Genomic DNA, 8,094 nt, shown 5'->3' with positions numbered 1-8,094 from the left:
ACTGTCACGTATCCCGTGACGGGTTAAAGAACCAGCAGAGATGGAAAACACTTTGGAGTCCAGTATTGCGATTAACTAATAATATTTATTAGTAACTACACAATACAGTAATATAAATGCAGATAAATCAAACAGGTTAGCAATGATTATATATAAGTAAGTAAATCAGTAAGTGTGGAAATATATGTGGAAAACCAAACTTCTTCAAGTCTAGGGGTAAAGAGATACAGTCTTACGATGATGAGTAAAGTTCAGTTCAGTTCGTGGTATTGAGTTGAGTAGTGAAGGAGAAAGAGAGGGAAAGGTTTGAATCTTCAGGTGAACTGACGCCGTCGATCTTCCCATTGTCCTAAGAAATCCTTTAAAAGTCTCCAACTGTGACCACAACAAAGGGGACCGGTTTTCCTGTGGTGGAGCTATCAACCCAGGCAAGGGTTGGACACATGGACTACTCCCCATGGGTCAATCCCTTTTCTCACTGCAAGTGCCACTGATCGATCTGCCTGATCAATCCTCCAAAAACCCACTTTTTCTGTGGGCACAACAAAGCTCATTCAGTATCCAAAAACATGTGCCTGAGGTCTATCATCTGACCTCCTATTTATCTCATCGTACTGAGTACCAACTGTCATTCAAATAACTCCTCCTTCCTTTGACTGTGTAAGAAATGTACAAGCAGGCAAATGTCCTTGGAAGCATAAACACACTGCCGAAAAATCATAACATCGGTAGTCCATCATATAACGCCGCCCTCGGTCACCATAGTGACTTACGAGCTGTTCGGTGCCCTCTCTCTCTCCAACTCAGCAGAAATCCAAAAGTTCCTCATGCCTTAAAGTGACAGTCCAAAAGTTAGTCTTTGTCTCTCTCTCTCTTTCTTTCTCTCTCTCATTTCAAAACAACATGTCGGTGTTAAATACCACTCTCTCTCTTTTCAAAAGCACAGTTCATAGGGGTAATTCAGGACCCCGTCACATACATCGCTGCCTGGAAGGAGTTTGTACGTTCTCCCTGTGACCGCATGGGCTTCCTCTGGGTGCTCCCACAGTCCAAAGACATACCGGCTGGCAGGTTAATTGGTCATTGTAAATTGTCCTGTGATTAGACTAGGTTTAAATCAGGCGTTGCTGAGCAGTGTGGCTCAAAGGGCTAGAGGGGCTTATTCAGCACTAAGTCAATTTACAACACGTACATCTTTGGGATGTGAGGGGAAAGTGGAGCACCAGGAGGAAACTGAAGTGGATCATGGAGGGGTGGAAGAGGGGAGAGCAAACTGCACACAGCCCATGGGGTCAGGATCGCACAAACGCAAGTCACTGGAGCGATGGTGTTACAATCTACCAGCTGCACTAGCATGCCACCTAAACTATTACCAACACTTGTCATTTCTAGTAAAATTACCAATTAGCAACAGCATTGTGCATTGATATCCTGCCTGCCCTGTAGCTGGAACATCCAAGGAACGTTATCAGGCGAGTTCTGACACAGAACAAGATAAGGAAGTGGCCACTGGCTTTCTCAATGATGTAGCACTGAAGTAGTGATTCAGAGCATAAACTGCGGTCAGGAAGAATTGACTTCAATTGCCTATATTATTTTAGCCGAGGAACCCTAGCTGTTGAGATAGAATTGCTTTTCAACCTTCGGTCTAAATTTGATACATAAAGCCTCAAAGCTGAAAAGGTGACTGTACTTTAGCCAAGTCCATGACAGTGAGCGTGATTTAAAGTTAACTCTCGACCATTGTATTTGTAAACCAAGGCAGGTTCTATGTATTTTACTCATCTGTGATTCAGTGGAGACCTAGGGTTAGTGATAGATGGGTTCACTTTTGACTCATTTAATGTTCATTACTACCTCGCATTGAAGTTTCACACTTGGGTGTTCTGTACATGTGTAAATGCTTGACTTCAAACATTTAGAATTGACTCCTATTAGCAAACTCGGTTACTCTGACATTTAATGACAGCCATACGCAGCACAGTGCCTATTAATCTCCGTCTCATAGAAATCACTGAGCTGGTGCTGACAACCTACTACCTCATACGAATCTCAGGTAGATTTCACTGATTTCTCATCAATCTCAGGACATTTGTTCTACCATTAAAGGACATTATAAACCAAGCTTTAATAATCCTGGACAGAATCGCAGTATTTTCAAGTAAAAAGAAAGACAATGAGTTGTAGAAGTTGTACCTTGCATTTGTACAAAGTGCTGATGTGGCCACATTTGGAATATTGTAAATTGGTAAATTGGTTTACTGTTATCACATGTCCCCAATAGCAGAGTGTAAAAGTTTGTTTTGCGTGCCATCCATACAAATGATTTGATCACATCAGCACATCGGGGTAATACAAGTGAAAAGAAATAGCAGATTGTATTGTGTTCCGCTTTAGAACATGAAACACTATAGCACACCACAGGCCCTTCAGCCCACAATGTTGTGCCAACATTTTAACTTACTCTAAGATGGTTGGGTTTAGTTGCTCTCCAACCTTGGCAATTTTGCCAAGATCAGAGAACAACTTAACCCAACGATCAACCACCCAAGCTATATACCTTCTGAATTATTACTCTAAGATCAATCTACCCTTCCCTCCTTTGGAGTTCTCCATTTTTCTATCATCCATGTACCTATCTACGAGCTTCTCAAATGCTCTTAACGTATCTGCCTCTACCAGCACCCTGACAAGGCGTTTCATGCATTCACTAATTCCCCCCTATACTTTCCTCCAATCACCTTATGCCCTCTGGTATTTCCGTCCTGGGGTAAAATCTCTGGTTATGCACTCAATCTGTGGATCTTATCATTAGACCATAGGATATAGGAGCAGAATTAGCCCTTTAAGTCTGCTCCACCATTTCATCACGGCTGATCCATTTTTCTTCTCAGTCCATATCATCTTGTTCACCTCTATCAAAACTCCTCTCATCCTACTTTGTTCCAAAGAGAAAAGCAGTAGCATGCGCAACCTATCTTTGTAAGACATTGGCCATCCTGCTACAGGAGGGACGCCTTCAAACTGGAAAGTGGTCAGGGGATGTTTATGAAGACGTTTCTGAGAATCAAAGGACTGAGTTATGGAGAGAGGGTAAGCTGATTGGGATTTCACTCACTGAGTGCAGGAGAATGAGAAGAGATCTAATACAATCATGAGCAGCGTAAACAGAGTCAATGTGCACAAACATTTTCCTATGATGGGGGAATCAAAACTAAAGGTTATGGGTTTAAACTGAGAGATTTAATAGGAATCTGAGGGTCAACTTTTCACCCAAAGGGTGGTCAGAAGATAGAATGAGCTGCCAGAGGAAGTGTCTGAGGCAGGTTCCAGAATTTTAAAAGGCAGTTGAACATATACATGAATAGGAAAGGTTTAGAATTATATATATAGAGAGCAGGGGTTCCCAATCTGGGATCCACAGACCATATAAAAAAAACATACTAAAAAAAATATATGGTTTTATATATATATATATATATATATATATATATATATATATATAAAAAAATCATTATATATATATATAGAGCAGGGGTTCCCAATCTGGGATCCACAGACGCCTTGCTTAATGGCATTGGTCCATGGCATAAAATATTAGGAACCCCTGGTTTAGATATTGGTCAAACGTGGCCAAATGAGATTAGCTTAGATAGGATCTTGGTCAGTATGAATCAGTTGGGCTGAATGGCCTGTTTCTGTGCTGTATGACTCTGACTCTATATATGCCCATGGAGGTGTTGCCTTTTTAATCTGCAGAGAGGAAATCTCTCTATTTCATGAAGGGTCTCAACCTGAAATGTGGTCAGTTTATTCCCTTCCCTAGATGCTGCCTGACCTGCTGAGTTCCTCCAGCATTTTGCCTGTGTTGCTCTTCTTACTAACGAAGTTTGGGTTAGCTAATACCAATCAATTTTGGAATACACAAAATTCAGTTCACTGTGTTACTGTAGTGTAATTGATAACGGGCAGATCCTGCTTCATCAACATTCAATTAATGATGTGTAATCCATACTAAACCTATGCTATGGAATCATTCCAGAGCTGAAATTACTTCACTGACCGTTGCTATATAACCTGCAGTGAGCAGTGCTCGTTAATTAACACCGAGCTATTGTTGTGCAGTCTATATTTAGCCGTGGTGTGTAATCATCAGTGAACACATGCTGGGTCCTCTTCACTAACCCCTGCGACGTATTCTGCATTGAGCCACTCTTCACAAATCATTGCTGGACAATCCACCCGGACCCTTTGCTGGGTCTTGCACCCTGCCCTTTTGCTGTGTAATCCTCTCTGGGTCAGTGATAGATATTCCACGTAGCTCCACTGCTATCTAATCATTAATGAGTGATTCATGTTTAATCTACACTGTGACAATGAACACCAGAGCATGAGAACAAGGAGCAAGGGAAAGGGTATCTGCCCTTCACAGCTCCTCTGCCATCTATCATTACTGACCCGCCTCAGTGCATTTTACAGAACTGTCCCATATCTCCCAATCCTCTTAATATCCTAAGATGGACCAAACTTTATTTTGAATGAACATAGAACATAGAGCAGTACAGCACTGTACCAGGCCCATTGGCCCATGATATTGTGCCAAACTCTTAACCTACTCCAGTATCAATCTAATGCTTCCCACCCACACAGCCCACCATTTTTTTTCCATCATTTGTCTTCATAAGAGTCTCTTATATCTTACCAAAGTATTCATCTTACCACCATCCCTGGCAGTGCATTCCACACACCAGCCACTCTCTGTGTAAAAATCGTACCTCTGACGTCCCGCTGGTACTTTCCTCCAAACACCTTAAAATTATGCCCTCTCATATTAGTCATTTCCACCCTGGGAAAAGAGTGAAGGATGCCGTATCTATGTCTACCCACCTACCTACTTCCTTTTGTACCGCTGGCGTTTAGGGCAGCAATGAAGGTCTTCCATCTCTGGCGGCGTTTAGGGCTTCCTTCATTGTCTCAACAGCTTGGTTTTCACTACTGTGAGTCATGCAAGTCCCAGGTGGAGATTCAGGAATATTGTCACACTCAGATGTAGAAGGATTCTTCATTGCTGTTTTCCATAATATTTTTGTTTTGCCAGCAGCGTTGTTAGGCCTGAGCTGAATGCTTGAACCTGGAGGACTGGTGGATCACTCTTAGTCTGGCCTCTACCCTTTGACCTGTTTGGCATGGGTGACCCTACTAAGAGCCAAAGCTTAAAGCCTTGACTCCAGCCAGCATATCTCTCTGGGTCATTGAAGCATGAAGCCTCCAAACCATGGCAAAGTTGTAATCCACTTGGAGGCCTATGTATGCCTCTTGTCAGCTCAGACACTTCTTTCAAGTCATCTCTCCTCTCCAAAGAGAAAAGCCCTAGCTTGCTAAACCTCTCCTGAGAAGATATGCTGTTTAATCCAGGCAGCATCCTGGTAGACTTCTACACCTTCTCTAAAGCTTCTACATCCTTCCTATCATGAGGTGACCAGAACTGAACACAATACTCCTGAGAAGCAGAGAATTTTTAAATATTCGCCAATCTCCTCATCTCAGTCCCAAGCAAACTATCCTCATTCTGGATGTAGACGCTTCAGACAGAGGGAACATCCTCTCTGCATACAGCCCGCACAATGCTGTGTAATCTAAAACTGGATGGTCCTGCATAATCCTCATTGAGTCTACACGGTGCAGTCCACACCGAGTCCGCACAGTGAAGTCCACACTGAGTCTGTCCACTGCAATATGCTGATGCTGAGTAATATATAGAGTGCCAGTGTTATGTAACGTAGACTGAGCCAGTGCTGTGTAATCAAAATCAATCAGACACTGTACAATCCACATTAAATCAGCACTGTGCTTCCAAGCTCTGTTAATCTGCATAATCCGTACCCTGGTCAGTAACATATCATCTACTTAGAGGAAGTATCATGTCACATTCACAATGAAGCAGCATAATCTAAACTATATTTGAAGGAGGTACAGGAGCCTTAGGTCCCGCATCACCAGGTTCAGGAACAGTTACTACAGTTCAACCATCTGTCATAAGGTGGGCGCTGGGAGTGGACCCAGGTGCAACACACAGACACTGAAGTCCTAGGAACAGGACAGGACTAGAGACTAGAGTTAGGGACGTGACTGGATGCAGACTAGGAGCTGGGACAAGAACACAGGCTTGGGCATTAGCTAGGCAAGCAGGACCAGGAAAAGGAACTGGGAACTAGGAGCCTGGGCTTGGACTCCGAGCCAGAGACTAGACAAGGACCCAGAACCTGGGTCTTGACTCGGGCTCGGACTACGGAACTAGGCGAAAACGTGACGTGGTCTTGGGAGACAGGAACCTCGGAACACAAAGCTGCAAGTCTTGACTTGGTCGTGGGGAGGACAGGAACATAGAGCCTTGGTCTAGAGCACGGGAACTCAAAGCCTTGGACTTAAGAGATAGGAACATGTAAAACAGAGCCGGGACCTCTCCTTGGGAACAGGACGTTGGGCCGGGACTCATACACAGAATGCTGAACACGATGAGAAGGTTCCCAACACTAGGTAGCGGCAAACGGCCGGACCTACCTAGCGAAGACGTGGACACAGAGACAGTTCGAAACAACGATAGACAATTCCTTATCTTGATACAGCAAGCTCCGGTCTCACTCCGGTGATTGAACTTGACAAGGTTGCAGGGCAAGGCTCCAGACACAGGTTGCAAGGCTCTTGAACCAACATGGGTAACTTCACTTCCCTCAACACTGAATTAATTCCACAACCTATGGACTCACATCAAGAGAAGGTGGCAGTGCGACACAGTGCACAGCGGCCATTCCGGAACAAATATCTGTTATTTGTTAAGTAGGATGCCATGCACAATCCTGATTTGATGGAGATGGATGTGAGAAGCATGGAGAGACTTCTGAAATGCCTGTTTCGCTGCTGCTGCTACTGTGCAATCCAGAATCTACGGAGGGGAAGGCCCCGACTCCTCAGCTTTGTCTGTTGCTTGGCGGCCGGGGCCGGGGTCAAAGCGCTCGGCAGAGATAGCGATTGGTGCTCGGTGTTGGAGGGCTGGTCAGAGGCTTGAAGTTTTCGGACAGACTCAGAGTCGGCTGTGGTCAGGTGCTTCCAGGGTGCGGCATCGGCAAGCTTGCGGCGCTGGAGGTTCATGGCAGGGAGAGTTTTTCTTCCTTCTACCGTCTGCGTGAGATGATGGGGCTATCGGGACTTTGAGACTTTTTTTTTACTGTGCCCATGGTCTGCTCTTTATCAAATTACGGTACTGCTTTGCACTGTTGTAAGTATATGTTATAATTATGTGGTTTTTGTCAGTTTTAGAATTGGTCTGTCTTGTGTTTCTGTGATATCATACTGGAGGAACATTGTATCGTTTCTTAATGCATGCATTACTAAATGACAATAAACGAGGACTGAGTGTCCTCATAACCTAATCTAAGGACTCTACAATTCATGCTCTCAGTTCACTTACTTACTTACTTGGGCCCTTGGCTCCAAGTGGAGCACAGGCCATGAATGTCCTCCCACCCCCATCATTCTCTGAAGATGCTGGTATGGTTGGAGTTCATCAAAGCTTCTGCAGTCTGTTGTATCCACTGAACAGGGTATTGGCCTATACAGCTTCACCAGTGCCCTGTTGGCCAACCTTATCTGTTTCCGCCTCTCAACACAGAAACATAGGGTTGGACTTTGAGAGGCATTTATTTACTTACTGTATTTATTTTTTAGTAGTAGTAGTAGTAGCATTACTAGTTTTTTTTGTATTTGTCTCCTTTTAGCCTATTGATTGTTTGTCAGTTATTGTGTGTAGTCTTTCATCGATTCTATTGTATTTCTTTCTCCTACTGTGAATGCCTGATGCTGCCTTTTTGAGGTATCACACCTTGAAGATGTCCTGGGGATACTACGGAGGCAAGTGCCCATAATGGAGCTGACATTAATGCTGAAAAGTTTAGTAGACCCATCATACCAATCTCAATTTGAACTCAGTGGATGCTTTTTAATGCTGCTCAACTGGCAAATTCCGCGACATAAGCCACTGATATTAAACCTGATTCTGAAATATAGAAAAAGAGGAACTGTTTCAAGATGTTGGCA

Source organism: Mobula hypostoma, chromosome 14, assembly GCF_963921235.1.
Source record: "Mobula hypostoma chromosome 14, sMobHyp1.1, whole genome shotgun sequence".
Taxonomy (NCBI): Eukaryota; Metazoa; Chordata; class Chondrichthyes; order Myliobatiformes; family Myliobatidae; genus Mobula; species Mobula hypostoma.
Note: the sequence above shows the minus strand (reverse complement) of the source record.